Below are 17,616 nucleotides of genomic sequence, written 5' to 3' on the forward strand. Positions count from 1 at the left end.
CATGCAATAAAGTTTAAGCGTAGCTGTGCAGGTGTGCCTGTTGCATAGCTATGCTTAGTCCAGCTTAAACAGCAAAAGAAGATAAATAGCAAGAGACATCCAACATAATCAGTACTGCAATAGTGTAGTGGTTATAGTGTACACTTTGCAAGGAGACATTCCCGCTTTGATCCCTACTGTAACCAGTTTGCATTTTACATGTGGAAGCAGTACATAAACATGTTGTTTATAATTAGCTATTAAATAACATCTGTTTGTTAACCAGAATACTGTAGTAGGTCCAGATGTGAGGTGTCAGTTTAATAAAGATGTGAAACCCCCATATAAACACAAGTGCCCCATACAGTATAGCCATACATGAATAAATGTAATGAAAGCACACTGCGGTGGTGTCAGGGACAGTAAACAAATTTATAATATGTAATGAATGATGAATCAATCCCATACAGCAGATAGTTTATAAAATAAAAAATAAGCAATGCTAAGCATTGCACAGCTTTGCTGACTATGTGTAAGCATTGTGTACATATGAGTACTAAGTAATGAATAGCCCAGCTAAGTGGATTTGCCCATTAGTACCCAATGCTGAACCTGCCCCTTTAAGCACTGCCAACCTTAGCTAAGCAGGTTTTCCTGTAGCTTAGCTTAGCTCAGCATATTCAAAACCATCCAATCATGGCAAAGGATGGGAAATCGGCCATATTTAAACCCTACAGGTGGGAATACAGCTCATGACTGGTTGCAGCTTCCCACTGTAGGCAGCATGGCAGGAGTTGGTAAGGGCATGCGCTTCTGGGTGCAGCACTGGGGCATACAGGAGTCCAAGGTCATGGTATGACTCCTGGTACAAAACCATGAAGAGAGACTGCTGCATGGCCAGTACCTGGCTCCCAATATAAAGTGGAAGCCTGGGACCATCTCACCTGTGACCTCACCAATGCTACTATCCCTCGGACTGGTGAGCAGGTCCGGCACCACTATGCTGACTTGAAGCGGAGGAAGGGGGAGCTCTTGGATGAGTGGGTCCAAGAAGCAAGGCAGAGGGGTGATGTCCCAGCAGTGTGTAAGTAGTCATACCAATAACTGTTTACTAATGTTCAACCTGTGTATGTGATGGATAGGTATGCCTAAATATTTCTCTATTTCCCTTATAGCTGCAGCTGAGTGGGCTGTGAATCAGGAAGCCCATGCTAGTAGGTTGCAAAGGCTGCGTCGCGAGGCTGGTGAGTAACAATTCTGCTTGTAGTAGTCATACCAAATAAATATAAAGTAGTAGAAAGTCACCTGGCAGTATAAAAACTGTGTATGGGTTGTACTGAATAAACATGACAATATGACAGTAATAATCCCATATAGGTCATATTTAAATAAAACTGTAACTGCCTGGCAATAAAGTTCTAAATCCTGGACTGGTTGTGTTTACTCTGGTATTGTATGGCATTTAGTGTTGCATTCTGTGAATACTAATGTTGTGTTAACCACTGTTACCCACACTTGGCCGCCCCAACCACTGTTACCCACACTGTGCTACATAAAAAAGTCTAGGAATGTCTGTAAAAGACTGTTGTAAGTACAAGGTCAGATTGTACAACCAAGAGAGACTTAGATAGAAAACACCGAAGGAATAGACAGCAATATCCAAATAGCTCACTCTGATGAAACTTAAATTGTTGTATTTTTAGCAGACACAGCCATGGTTCGAATCCTGGTGGTAGTAAGCTGTATATCATACCTCTCAACTGTACAGATTTTTGCAGAACGTTCAGATAATTGGCTCATATTTTCAGCATGTTCCTCTGTCCCCCTGGCAAATCAGTGGGATGATCTCAGAATTGTAGTCACTAAATAATGACATACATTTGATTTTCAGACCTCAAAACCTTCAGAAAATGTATATTAAAACAAATCATATTACTAGCAACTCTCCAAGTTTATGAGAACAATATTCAAAATATGTCCCTGTTTGGACCCCCATTTTATCAAGCTTTGTCCAGAGTGTGGGCATTAAGAGATTGAAAGGTATGTGCATAATAATAACTAGGAATCTGGAAATATGTGTAGAAACAGTCAGGTAGTGTTAACAAACATTCCCGCCACAGGTCTACCAGATAAGAGATGTAGAATTTAGCTATAAGACAAGTGAAGTATAAACTGTGTACAAACATACCACTGCCCAAACCAAGGCCATAGGGTATTGTAATAACACCTGTAGAGTAATGATTAGAGCAATGATCATTAAAGTTGTGAGTAATGCAAGGATATAGAAATTGTTAATTGACATCTCTGCCCCCCCCAACATCTCTGCAACAATAATCTAAACACACAAATCAATGGGTATGTTTACACCAAACCTACTGTTGGGACATATTTCCTATTGTTCAACCAATTTTGAAATGTGTTTTATTAATGTTCCATGTTGAAATACTATCATTGGTGGCCTGTTGCTATCAATGTAACCTGCATGCCTATGTAATGGCCACTGTGGTTCCATATCTGCATATATTCTGTTTGCTATGCAACGGTTCCAAATCTGGTGTTTTGGGTTAATAGGAATATCAATGCATGCTGTTATAACTAATCCTGGATTGTGTTGACTATTACTAACCCACATATGTTCTAAAACTGCAACACCATAGCACGTTTGGGAAGGCTGGTTCCAGCGGACCCACCTCTCCCACCTCATCTGACCGTGGCACTGGGCCTCGGCACATCTGGGACCGGGACCTCCTCGTCAGCTGGTCCTGCACCACCTTTGGGTAGAACTACCTCAGGGGATGGGGCACATCCCCCCTCGGGAGCAGGTGCGGACAGGATCATGTCACCCAAAGTCAGGTCTGGGGATTGGTGCGTAGCAAGCTCCAAAGGGAGTTTGGAGATCTGCTATGCCATCTTGAGGGCCGCATGGCACATTTAGAGGGTAAACCTACACCTCTTGCTCAGCCACCATCACAGCCACCTTCGGGGCCATGAAGGTGCAGTAGTGACTACCCATGGGTAGGGATCTCAGTCCCACTGCTTCCATTCGGGGCTCATGGGCTTCCGATTTTCAAACACTCCTCCCCGTCCATGGTGTTTACCCCCCATGTGTCATATACCATCCCTGTATGCTGTCTTGTCTGTCTTCCTACCCAACCTACCTCCCCAAATATATTTACGATCCTTCCCCAACATCCTACTGTCACCTTAAAAAAAGGGCAATCTGTTACCAAAAAAAATTTCGCCCCATACATAGCTGTCCAGTTCGCACACGTGTCCACTGGACACATGTTATCTGGTCTAATTGGCTTCACAACACATCATTGTTGTCCTCACCCCTCTCTCAGGGGTTTGAGTGTCCAAATATACCTCCAAATTCAGTATATATGCACAGCTGTTGCTCTAGAAGACATGGACAGCTATGGACCTTCCCTACACCCATCCTACACATCCCTAGCTACTTTCCTTATTGTCTCTCCCTCTTTGTGCCCCTTTTTCACCACTTTCCTATCACCCCTTTTTTCTTTTCGTTTAAAGAAATTAGTGTGGGGGGTAAGCAGGATAAACACTTTTAAGAAGTAGTAAGTGGGTTTAGCCCTGTTTGTACGGCACTAAGCAATGCCTAAACAGATTAAGCACTTTTCAGGCTAATTGTCTGTAAGCCTATTTAACCGGAAGTTAGCATTGCTTACCACTGCGCAAACCCGCATACAACTGTTTAAAAGTGCCTTAATTACTCTGTATCCAACAGCTCTTGTTCTGCCCAGCAACAAAATAATCAGCCCTTGCAAGTCTTAAACCCAAGACCCTGCACACCATAGGCAAAGCAAGATATCATTAAGCCATTTGAGCTGTAAATAAGTGTGATGTTTTCTCAAACATATCATGCAGCATAGTCATTCAACAGTAGGGAAAATGTATTTGTATATGTATGTATATGTATATATAAAAATAAAAATATATATATATATATATGTGTGTGTGTGTGCATATATATATATATGTAGACATACATATGTGTATATATATATATATATATATATATATATCAATATATCAATATATATATAAATATATATATGTATTGCATTCGGACATCGTATCCACACTCTGAACCTTCCACTGCAAAATATCTGACCAAAGGCACTGGAAATGGGGTGAAGGGTCCCAAAATAGGGATCTCATGTTAGTGTTGTCATTATCCCTTCCTCCACAGCTGAACTGATCTACCTTGCAACAAAATAACCAGCACTTACAAGTCTTGAACCCAGGACCCTGCACAACAAGTTACCAGTAAGCCATCTCAGCTGTAAGATGTTGGGATGATTTCTCTGACACGTCATGCAGAACAGTCAGTCTACCATAGGGAATGTACAATGTGGAAGCAATAAACATTCTAATGATGCATATAAGCACACACACACACACACACACACACACACACACACACACACACACACGTATATATAGCACTCAATCTTCCTCATTAACTAGAGAAAAACAGTTTTTGTACTTACTTTTCTCACTTGCTTAGAGAAAAACAGCTCTTGTACTCACTTTCCTCACTTATCTAGAGGAAGATAGTTTTTTATTCAGGAATGTCCAAGGGTCAGCTCCCAGTGTTCTGTCCTGCCTTTCTGATGAATCTGGGCATCTTGAGGCAATGTAGAAATTGCCTCATGTACACAGACAACCCTCTCCACCTACCACCCAACACTACAACCTGTGAGAGATGCACTTATCTAGCCAAACTGTTGGTAAAGCTCTCTCCAACCAAGACTGAACTTGACAATCATGAGGAGAAGGTAAACATTTGCACCACACCATACTCATAACATAGTCTCACTAAATCTACACCACCAAAATCCACACATAGTAACACAAAAACATTTGCGGAGGCTCTCAATAATAATCTGTCTAAGCAACAGAGACCTCCAAAGCAGAAACGCAAGCAACCTCCATCCCCCAACACAACCCAAATGACACATAGCCCACAGACTCAGTGTGCCACTCACCCATAGCCAATAAGGCAAAACAACGTACCCAACACACTAGTCATAGGTGACTCTATAATTAGGCACACTTATGTCCCGCTCACCAGGCTAAACAAGGAGAAGGTTACTGTCAGCTGCCTGTCAGGTGCCAGGATCCACCACATAACCCACGCACTCAGATCACTCCACAACAAGTACAAATATGATTCTGTCATTGTCCATGTTGGTGTGAATGACCTGAGACGTACCTCCCTGGACTACATGAGAAGAGACACGGAAGAGCTCTCTGATCTTGTAGCCCAGGCAGGTACGACCCTAGCCCTGAGTAGCATTCTGCCATTGCCCAGAATAATACCGTAGTACAAGGACAAAATGATTGACTTCAACAATTGGCTAAGCTTCTGGTGTCATTCTAAGGGGATCTAGTATCTGTCTGCTTGGGATGACATGGTAGACAGACCACAATGCTTTGCCACAGATGGCCTGCACCTGTCGCCCCTGGGATTCCAGATACTGACTAAGGCTCTTGCTGCCCCTATAGTGCCTTTTTTAGGCAAGGTTCAAATAACAAATTCACCACCATAACAGGAACAGGCAAGCAAAAACTGAGGGTAATGTTACTCAATGTTAGAAGCCTAAATCTCAAAATGCACTCACTCGAGGCACTCCTAAAAATGGAGAACATCGATATCTGTGCAGTGACTGAGACCTGGTTCAAGGATCCAGAGAGCACCCCTGCACTACCAGGCTATAACTCATACCACACTTTTTGGCCATGTAACCTGGACCAAAACACCAAAGGCAGAGGTGTGTCCATATTCATTAAGGATATCCACACCTCCAGGCTAGTTGCTCAGCATAATGCATCCGAGGTTATCCAAGTGCAACTAACTCTGGGCAAAACTGCAATCCAAATTGTAGCTTGCTACAGATCCCCCACCATGCCACAGGATTCCCACTCCTCTTTTCTTGATGTACTAGAAAATATTAGGGTTCAACCAAACACCCTAATAACGGGCGACTTCAACTACCCCACCATTAACTGGGAAAACTACTCATGTACCAACTCCTTAGCTCAACGCTTTCTGGAATTCATAAACTCCAATGGCCTGGATCAACTTATCCACACCCCCACCAGGGGCAACAATATCCTAGACATAGTCATTACCAACATGTGTGACTGGTGTTCCACACCTGAGGTCAACTTCTCTTTGGTCTGATCCGACCATAAGCTAATCACCCTTGATATCCACATCCCGCCCCCACCCCCCATTAAGGAAACCACAGTAAAAAAGTTCTCCAAAGCCAACTTCATGCTTCTTAAGACAGAAGTGGTGAACTTCATGACACCCATGCAGATTGACAATACAGTTACATTGCTGAATCCTACACAAATGCACTCTATAAGCACTTACATGAATGCATGGATTGTGCTATCCCAAACAGAACCAAGACGCTATCCTCCAAAAAAAGGAAGCCAATCCGGTGGTCCCCTGCCATAAACAAACTGTACAACAGAAGGAAGAAACTGTTGCAAAAAGTGAGTAAAATCCCATGAGTGGAGGAGCTCCCTGGTCAGCCTCAGTAAGAAGCTGAGATCCCTTATAAGATCCTCCGAAGCTAGCTACGAAAATAAAATTGCCACTAACTCCAAGGACAACCAAAAAGCATTCTGTAGCTATGTCAAGAATCTCGATGGCAACACCCAGATCTGCTCTGAGTTACAGCACAAAGGTAAGAAAATTACAGAACCAACTGATATTGCCAACATCCTGGCAGATAGGTTCAGTGCTAACTTTACACCCCTCTCACCCCCTAAAGGGCCCATATCTGTACAGAAAGAATGCAGAGTCCCTGTAATCACAACTACGCAGATAAAAGCTGTACTCTCTAAAGCCAAAAACACAGCATCCATGGGACTGGACAACATCCCAGGCTGCGTTTTACACGAACTTCAGAATGAACTGGCTCCCCACTTAAGCACCATGTTCAATAATAGCCTTGCATCAGGCTTTGTGCCCACTGAATGGCACAGCAACAGTTATCCCACTTCACAAAGGGGGAGCCACCACTGATCCTGGGAACTATCGACCTATTAGCTTGACAAGCCTGGTCTCCAAGGCCATGGAACATATCATCATGGAACTCATAAACAAAGACATTGGTAACCTCCACATTCTGGATCCCACCCAGTTCGGGTTTGTGAAAGGCAGATCATGCCTCCTGAACCTGATCGACTTCTTTAAGGCAGTTACCAAAGCCGTAGATGAGGGTAAGGTGGTTCACACAGCCTATCTTGACCTTTCCAAGGCTTTCGACACCATCACCAATTCTGGAATTATAGCTAAACTCACTAAACTAGGTATAAATCCCTACATCACAAGATGGGTTGCCAACTGGCTCACTGACAGAACCCACACTGTAGAAGTTGCAGACTCCAAATCTCACCTCAAAGCAGTGACAAGTGGAGTACTACAGTGTTCCATCCTGGGACCTCTCCTGTTTGGTATCTACTTCTCTGAAGGCCTCTGGCTAACGAAGTTCACAGATGACTGCAAATTAGGAGCCATAATCAAGTCCCCAAATGATGTGGACATCCTACAGAAGGGCCTCGCTGAGACAGATGCCTGGTGTCAGAACCATGTCCTCGAGCTCAATGCCAAAAAGTCATCCCCTTTGGTAAAAATTCTGTACCCATGAACTACCACATAGGCAGCAATCTACTTAACACCGAATGTGTGATAAGAGTCCTTGGGATCCAGGTGGACACTAGTCTCTCCTTTGATAGTCACATCACCACAGTAGTCAGGAAGTCCTTTTAAGTGGCACACCTCATCATAAAAGGGTTTTCATACAGGAAAAAAGAGGTCATTGTTCACCTCTACTTGACACTCATTAGCCCCATTATAGAGTACAATGCCTCTTTTGGAATGTACCTCACAAGACATCTGCAGCAGCTGGAAAGGCCACAGAAGTACCTCACAAAGAAGATTACTGCCCTCAAACAAATGCCCTACACTGACCACCTCAAAAAACTCCAGCTTTACTCTGTAGCATATCGCCTACTCTGAGGTGATCTCTGCCTAACATATAAAGCTATGTCAAACCCAGAGCTGTTGGACATGCTACACCTAAATAAATCCCAATCCCTCTGAGCTACATGCTCTAGGGACCTAAACTTTGTCACCACAATAAACAGGATATGCTGGTGGGATAGATTCCTGTCCCAGAGACTTCCCATACTGTGGAACAGGCTACCCATCTATGTAAAGCAAAGTTCTTCATTAGCACTCTTCAAGAAAAATCTTGATGAGTGGATGGGAAATAGGAAATACACCCCGTGGATCACTTCTGTGTCTCTGCTCGACAGTGGCACACGAAAATAACTTTCTTGGGTGGCGTTAGCCAGGGAACCTTATTGGCTAGGCTTGTGTAGGCCCTTGGGCCAATAGCTTAGTACCTACCTATGAACCTATGAAATAATGATAGACCATTAACTATTAACCTTCTACTACATAACATCTGGACAAAGCCTGGTATTTAGGTGGAGGACAGAGGCTGAAACACAGGGCCATATTTGAAATATTGCTGTTATACACTGTGAAAGTTGCTGGTGTTACAGGATTGGTTGCAACATACCCTTACTCAGGAACATGAAGTCAGAAACACAAATGGATGTTGCCATGTACTGATAGCAATCAATGGAGAGAATGCCACTGATATGTCAGGGACAAGACTTGTGTGGGGAACAGACAAATCATAACAGTCAGTCCTCTGGACTTCATTTGGATAGGCCCACAGTTGAGAGCTATGGAGACAGACTGCATTCCATGCAAAACTAGCTTGTACACACAAACCCTGTAAAACTAGCAGTATTCAATGCATATAACAGCAATACTCACATACTCTCCCTAGGTCTGGAACCTTATACAAACATGTAGTTGGCCTGTGTGTACAAGTCCTGTTGTAAGAGGTATAGCTACCTCCCCTCTGTAACACTGCTGCCCACAAAGGATGGATGTCTTCCTTACAGGAAAGGTAAAGGGACAATGCCCACACTGTCACTGCATACAATAAAATGTGTACTGCTAATCATTGTTGCATTGCCATGACATTGATATGGGTATTACAGTAGACACGCCTATCACATAGTAATCAGAGAAGTCTACAACTGTGTTATGACCCACTGTCCATGCCTACACTAACAGCTTTATCAACACCGATTTACATTGGATATCAAAGTGTACACACCCCTGTTGGAATGCCAGGTCTGTGTGCTGTATGCCAGTCAGACCACAGGAAGTCATGTCAAAACATTTCTCACCTCAAATGTGACTCATAACCTGTAAACTTCTGTTTAAAAAAAAACAAAGCTGTTTCATGGAAGGTGAGCAGCCATTGTCAAGTGAAGATGTGATATAACGTTAGAGTACAAACCAAGACAACTGGATGCTGTAATCATCTCAGCAGGTGTTTACACAACATACCAGTGTTAGGGTGTGTGCACACATTCATCTGACTTACTGTACTGAGTATTACTTCCCATATACTGGAGGGACAGATTCATAACCCAGAGACTGCCCACGCTATGGTATAGACCTCCCATACATGTCAAGCAGAGCACCTCACTGGCCCTCTTCAAGAGAAATCTTGATGAGTGAATGGGAAATGGAAAATTCACCACAGGGATCACTCCAGTGGCTTTACTTGACAGAGGCACTGGGAACTAAGGTCGGGTGGCACAATGCCAAGGTTATCCCATGGGCTAGGCTTCAGGGCCATTAGCCTAGTACACACCTATGAACCTTCAAACCTATATGTTTCCACAGGACAGGTTGTTATGTTCCCTGTTGAACTGTGCAGGCTATAGGACACATCACAGGTGGGGATTGTGTTGACATGTTCTTTTGTGGGATCATGTTCCAATTGCACAAGTACCATGCATTGTAACAGGGGTGTGTACTCTTCATATCCACTGTAGCTATATGGAATCAGCAGTACCTTACCTGTATAACTATCCTCAACCAATGATAGAGTAATCCCCTTGGTGGACACCACCAACACACAAAGCACATAATGGGTTGCTATAGTGGCTGTACAGGGACACATAGGTGTAGACCACAACTTGGAAGCAAGTGCACCTCTATCTGGGCAAGCTTGTAGGTTCACAAGTGACCTCCTATAAGGCTGGCTATGACTAGAAGTTAGACATATGCAAACCACCAAGGCCAGTTGGAACCATGTCTACCCATATGTATGTAGTCTCAGAGCGAGTAACACAGGTCAGCCTGTACTGGGAGTAAAGCACATCTCATACACATTTGCAATGGATACAGGCAACCTGCATCAAACAGGATAGGCAGGAACAGTGGCACCCTGACCACAACAGTAGCCCAGGGGGATATGCACATCGCCAACACTCCTGCCCACATCAGTGGTGAGCATGGACATAATGGCGACTGATGGCAGCAACAGCAAGTCTCCATGGGGCATGAGAACATCACATTTTGCTTCCTACATTAACACAGGCATGTGCTCACAGTCCCATCACACACTACAGTCAGACACACTCATGCCACCATCCTAATGGAAGATGGCCACTGTCATCTCTGTACACAGAAATGAATGGAGTGTAGTGGATTATGCCATTAAGTGTCCAACATTGGGGGACTGTACAGGTCAGGGCCAAGAGTGTAATGCAAGATGTACAAGCCATGATAGCTTACAGTGTTTTGGTACAGTTTGGGTTATTTGCAAGTAATACCCACTGTTGATGTGCATGTGGATAACTGTATGAGGTCCCCTGACCTTTTTTCCTGTTTATGTCTTCCATGTACAATGTACCGGGAATGCCAGCCCGCATACACACCCCTGGAAAATGATGCTATAATCCAGTTCGTCATAGTCCGTCATGCCATCCAGTTTGGCCGCAGGGCCCAGAATCTGCAGGAGAGGACCGACTGTCGAATGAGCTCGTCCACAGGGTAAACTGTGTCAGCCTGCACAACTGCAGTTATGAGCAGGTGTGCATTGCTGCACAGATCTGATCCACCACGTTCGTCAGCGTGCCGCTGCAGTTAGGAGGGACTAGCTAGCCACAGGTGGGGGTCATGCCCCCACTGACACATGCTGAGGAGCTCCTTGCCATCCTTGGGGTACCCGCCCACCAGCCAAGCCAGCAAGCTGAAGACAGCATTGTGGAGGTGGGTGCTACCCACACAGTGGATGAGGAACGTGCAGGTAAGGCCCCAGGGCACATTAGTAGACCACAGTTGCTTATCCATTTTCATCTGTAAAGTATCAACATGCATATGTCAGATAAGATAGTCTGTTACTGCAGTGTAGTAATGAACAGATGTACATAATCTCTAGTGTTGTGAGTTTGTACTGTTGATGTGCTGAAATGCTGCTCCCATCCTGTACCAATGCCACAGGTGTGGCTACTGACATTACATCTCTCACACAGCTATTTAGGTCTCTCTGGTATACAACTGGGGGAGCAGCCTGTAGCTGGTGAGTATGGAGTTGTTTTGTTCAGGTTTGCCAATACACCGGCCATGTTATGGCCATGCTATTTGCCATACACACCTGCCATACACACCTGTAACACACCTACCCATAATGCACGCTGCACATGTTCACTTATTGTTGCTGTTAACTGCACTGCATCACAGTGGTCACCATGGTGGCATATCTGAAGGGTATGTAAGAGTTCTGCAGTACAACCTGTCAGTGCAAGATGTGTGGACAGAGATGAACGTAATGGTGGGACAAATGGCCTACAGTAGGGACATGTCTGAAACATTGCCCTTATACTGTGGCTACAACAGTGTATACACCACTATTACAATGGCAACTGTTCGTGATCTGAACAACAGCAAATCACAATACCACATCCTGCACCTTTTACAACCTGTAGTGTGATCCTAACATGAGCAATGAATGTGTATTATGGAAACCTATGTTAGGACAACAAATATGGGGAATACATACCTTAACATATATTGGAAGCATATGTGTGCACACACTCCGAATAACATATTGTGGAAGCAGCTTGTGAGGTACTGACAGCATTCACTCTTCTTGAGTACAGACCTTTCATCAAGTACAGGGCCTCAATGTTACACCAAGTAATGGTCTGCTGTCCAAGAAGTATGCCCATGACATTTGCCCACTCAACTGAAACAGAGGCAGCCATGGCTTGCACACATCCTACAAACCATGAAATGGATCCCATATCCGAAAGGTAGCACTCAGGAGTGGGAAAAGTAGCCTTACCTCACCATTGCATATACCATGGCAAACAGTGCAGACAGTCATGTATGTGTATATGAAGTATGGGACAACATTAATGTAGAAAATAAACAGATGCCCATCCAAAACAGATGAGAATACATGTTGCAAACTGGTCACAGAGGCTCCCCAGAAACATGCAGCAACACTGAGAGACTTGCAGGAATATCTAGCAAGTACTGCCTGTGCAGTACCTGTGTCGACAATTGCCTGGAATCTGCATAAGTTTGGCCTGTGGGTTAGGGTAATCTGACGTAAGAGTTGTTCCACAGGCAACATCATCCAGGGCTCTCTACAGATATCATATGCATAACATTAAGTTTCTCAAAGGCATGTGTTGCAATGTGTAATGGTGTCATGAGACCAAGGCTGAAACCTACAGATAGTATTCATAAAGATACATGTGGTGCACAAGCAACACCTCACTCCACCTCAGGGCCACCATCCCCATTTTTACCTTGCTGGTGCCAGTGTACACCTTTAGGTTTGCTGTTCATTAGCAGGAACTAGGCTGGTAGACATGGCATTCAGAATTTAGAACATTGCAAAATAACACTCATGTGTGGCCCATAGCTGTCAAGGATCTGCAATAAGACTGAGATGGGGAGGGGTGTCATTCTGAAGCACAACAGTGAACTGAAGCATACATCCAAAGGTCACTAAGAATGGCTGTATCTGAACACAGGAAAGGTCATGAATTGTGTCAGACATAACCCTGACTCCACAGCAATAGTGAAGCCACTGTGTGACCTCCAAGGGCTGTGCACATGAGCTGACCTTGCAATCCGGCAGAGTTGGGGGATATTTGCAGGGCGGAGTGATCAAATAATGGCAAGTGAAGATGGGCCATGCTAGTATACCCCTTCCAGGAACAGTGACTGCTGTAGTTCACTTAACAGGTGCTGCAACAAACCATTGTGTTAAGGGTGTGCACACTTATGCAACCCACATATTGTATGTATCTCATTCAGCATCTGCATGACTAACATTTGCTTGATACTGCATTGGATTGCACAGGTCATATGTCACATATTGGGTGGGTGTAATGTTAATATATGCAGTATTGTGGCCCCATTGCATACCATGGAAGAGGCTGGCATGTCAACAAGGGTGTGTACACTCCTCATATCCACATTAAACTTTGAAGGTTGTCAGTGTAATCGGATTTTATTGCTCATACATGCACTGCTGATGATGAGATCTGCAAATCAGAGGTGAGGCATTAACTATTGACATCAGTCCTCATATCATCCCAGGTACATGTCAGACAAACACATAGGGGCTGTGAACAACAGAGAAAACATAACTGCCACACATACACACATTCAGCAATGGTGTGTACACTCGTGAGGTATGGTGCACAGTACATGCCAGTGTGCTGTACAGGTGCACAGCAATACTGTGTACATGGGTGCAGTGTGTTCCAGGGGAAAGGGCATCACCTATTAACACTACTCATGCATCACAGAGATGTATAATGTTGGCAACAAGGATTGAGTATGGCTGCAGTGCATGCTGTTGAGTGGCATGTATCATGCATGTTGACTGTTGGGTAATGAGAGGTCTGTGTAATATCTTTGTGCCACCTCACCTGTAAGAGTGTGTGTGTGTGTGTGTGTGTGTGTGTGTGTGTGTGTGTGTGTGTGTGTGTGTGTGTGTGTGTGTGTGTGTAGAGGTAAACCATAATGTACAGGTCTTAAATTAAATTTTTTGTTTGCCCCTTACAGGTGGTGAGGTGGGTCAGGGTCCCTCCTGTAGGCAAACTGATGCTAGTGTCCATACAGACTCTGACAATGATGATAGGCATGGTGAGGCACAGACAGTGTTGTCAGGGGCTGAAGCTGTGCCATCGGTTGACATCCCACTTTTATCCACCCCAACCCTGCACACAGTCTCAATGCCCATACATACCCCATCACCAGTGGACATAGTTGAGGGACATTTGGCAGTTGGTGGCATGGGACAGGACAGTGTGTGGACTATGGCAAGTGTGTCTGTACACAGCAGCCATAGCCGGATGCCAGGCGAGGTACCACACAGGCAGATGTACAGAGGTGCTCATAGGAGGGCTGCTGGCCATCATGCCCCTGATAGCAGTGCCACAGCAGGTGTCACCAGACGCATGTTTTGGGCTGTCACAGAGGCACAGGTACATATGGAACGTTACACCAGACAGAGTCTGAGGCTGCAGAGGGCTACTCATTCTGCTGTACTTGACAACATCCGTGATCTTGCAGGTGCCCACCGTTATTTTGCAGAGGTCCTGGATAGACGGTTGGGTGAGATGGTGGGAATCCTCAATGGTGTGGTGTCTGTGGTAGAGCATGTGGTGGGAGTAGGGTGGTCACAACATGGACGTAGGTCAGCAACATCAACAGGTGGAGGTCTCTGTGGACGTGCAAGAACTCACTGCCGCTAATGTAGTGGCAGTACCATCAAAAGCACTGCAGTGGGTGCTCTCCACACCACAATGCAGCAGGCCATGTGCACGTGGTCCTGGACAGTCCCAACAGGGACACAGATCCAGTGGACAGTTGTCATCAGGGGAGAGTAACATATCTGGGCTTTTGCCTGGCAGTGCCCGTGAAACCCGTGGCAGGCACAGTTCCCATGTCCATGGCCGGAGACAGTGAACTGTACACCCAGCCTTGTACAGTCTACAGCTGTCCAACAAACCCCTGTATAGGGCAGCCACATGGCAGACGTGTGCATACATACACATACACTTCACTAACACAGCTAGGGCACCTCCATACCTACACACACCACATCTGCACAGCCCATTTAATAAAGAACCCCCTAACCCACACACATGATGTCAACCAAACGGCTTAACCTAGGCTTCTGGCAAACCTGACAAAACACCCTGTGTTTATGATGATACCTGTGCCACATCCCTGTCATCCATACCATTGCTGCAGGGACATGCTGATATGGTTCTGATGCACAGGATGAATGTCCTAAGGTTTAGCAATGTAATGCTGTTGAACGTGTTTTCAGCTGGAATGATTAATGCTTACACGTCAGGGTGTGTAGCTGTGCAGCCATGATACATTATAGCTGTTATTAACACTGACTGATTGTGGTCTCCATAATGTATTCTGTGTCATACCCCAGGTACAGCTGAACACAGGTAATGGGTCTGTATAACAGTTACTAGATGTGCCACATGGTTGATAGATCTGAGGGGTGTATACAGGTGAGTGCATGGTGGGTGATGTCAGTAGCTCTTCTACAGTGGCCAATTTTAAGTGTACTGTGTGGCACACACCAAATGTCCATGAATAACACACACACACGCTTTGGTGTTGATGGAATACACAGAGAATACTGTTCACATGGATGTACTTCATTTTGCAGTGAACTCATTTTGGCCTATGTAATTCTACCCAGACCAAATTGCCAAAACATCACATCAGGAAATAATCAGTTCACCAGTTTAATGTCATTGACAATGGTACTGGCAGGGTATATGTTCTCTTCCCCAATGTAGTGCAGTCCTGGAGTGGGTAAACATAGGTGTGCTGGTGTGGGTGGCACAGCCTCCCACTTTGGAGGATGTGGGGTGGAGTAGAACCACACATAGTGTGATTAACAACAACTTAACCTGTTAACATAAACTGTACAGTATGACAGCACACTAAGCGGGGGGATACCCACAACAATAATGCCAATGTGGGTGGCTGTGGCCACAACCACACCCACGTTTATATACCAACTCCTCTATTGCTGTACAGCTGTACGGTGGGGAAGAGAGCATGTACACATCCACTACTAGTTTTGCTTGAATGTGTTTCCACAAGATGATTGCTTTGAAATATTACCTTTAGCCAGTTAGTTCTTGGACAAAAGATCTCATGGGACATATATTTTTTTGCAAACTGAAGTAGATCCCTTCACATACACACACACTTACTTGGCAACACTGAGAGTAGTACCCCTACCTAGGTACTTATCTCTACTAATGTGTTTGGCTTTCATTGCACACACTACAGAGCTTTTAGGGTGAGGTGTGTTCCGAATTTCCTGTAAGTGAAGAACACCACCAGGCCTTGTACAGTATGGTAATGGGGGATGTACTGGGTGTTAATGAACAATACATAGTATGACATACTGTCATATACACATTGGAAAACACATACAGTCATAGACACTTCTGACAGACCTGGGTTTAGCAGCGCTAACTACCTTGTCAGTGAGTCCATTCTGTTACAGAGAATTTGCACACAGCACATGCATCATTGGGCTGGATAGTGTAATCAGTTACCTGTATGGTTGATTGTGACAGCAGTCCTCATACAGTGGACCTCGGGACATGTACTGGGGGTACCATGGTGTAAGGACAGTATACCCAGCACCCACACCCCACATTGGATGTTGTATTCACAAAAACCCATGATAATGCTCTGACATACCCACAGTCACACATTAACCAGGACTGCAATAAAACCTGTTGTCTATCTAATCAGTGCTACTACAGGGATATGCATTTATTGTACATGCCACAGGGATAGTAGGGTGATGGTTTGTCATGGATCTCCTAATGTCAGCAACATCACTATACTTTATAATGTATGGCAAGGTTTATTGTATTTGGAGAATGTGGCCTCAGAATGCTGTCGCCTACAAATATGCACACGCACACACATACACACACTTGCCAGGACTCAGTGGGTAACCAACGCCTATCTACCCTTTTGTAAAGCAGTGTTATGCTGGTACTGCAAGCTACAGGTAGCCCATAAGGTGAAGAGTGTAACAAGGTACATTTTAAAATCAGTTACAGTAGCAGCTATTTCTAAGTATGGCAATGGGGGTGTGGTGGGTGAGAAAGCCCTCAGGGTATTGTCAACTACAAGTTTACAAACACACAGATACTATTATTCACAGTAATGCACACTGACACATTTGTCAGTACTGGGGTCCATAGGTGCAGGTGTTCCTAGGGGTGTACCAGGCTAATGTCCATGGAGAGATGAGAAGACTAGGGCATGCGGGTACACTGGTATCATGCCACCTGACATTTGTCAGCAGGCCATCTATCAACCATTGCCACTTGAGTGATCCCCAGGGTGACAATTAAATTCAACATCCAATCATCTGGTTTTCTCTTGCAGAGGGCCAGTGAGGTGCTCCAATTAACATGTATGCAACATATATTACATAACATGGCCAGTGTCTGGGTTATAGACCTGTACCTAAGCATGTTCTGTTGACCGTGGTAGTCTGGTTGAGGTATCCATGGCATGTGGTACATACAGGGTGGGGTTTCCTAGCTGTGGCATTCATAACACAGTTGGGCAGACATGTCAGTGTCAGTCAATCATAGATTGCCTGTAAGCAGCCAATAGGG

At 44.7% G+C, this 17,616-nt stretch overlaps 1 protein-coding gene across 1 annotated transcript in view; it reads left to right on the top strand.

The window, feature by feature from the left end:
* LOC122794867 (protein ABHD1-like) overlaps positions 1–17,616 on the top strand; it is a 406,644-nt gene that overhangs the window by 113,746 nt on the left and 275,282 nt on the right. The gene's annotated exons all lie outside the window — the stretch shown is intronic.

The sequence above is a fragment of the Protopterus annectens genome, chromosome 2.part1 (assembly GCF_019279795.1).
Source record: "Protopterus annectens isolate FY-2018-M chromosome 2.part1, PAN1.0, whole genome shotgun sequence".
Lineage (NCBI taxonomy): Eukaryota > Metazoa > Chordata > Ceratodontiformes > Protopteridae > Protopterus > Protopterus annectens.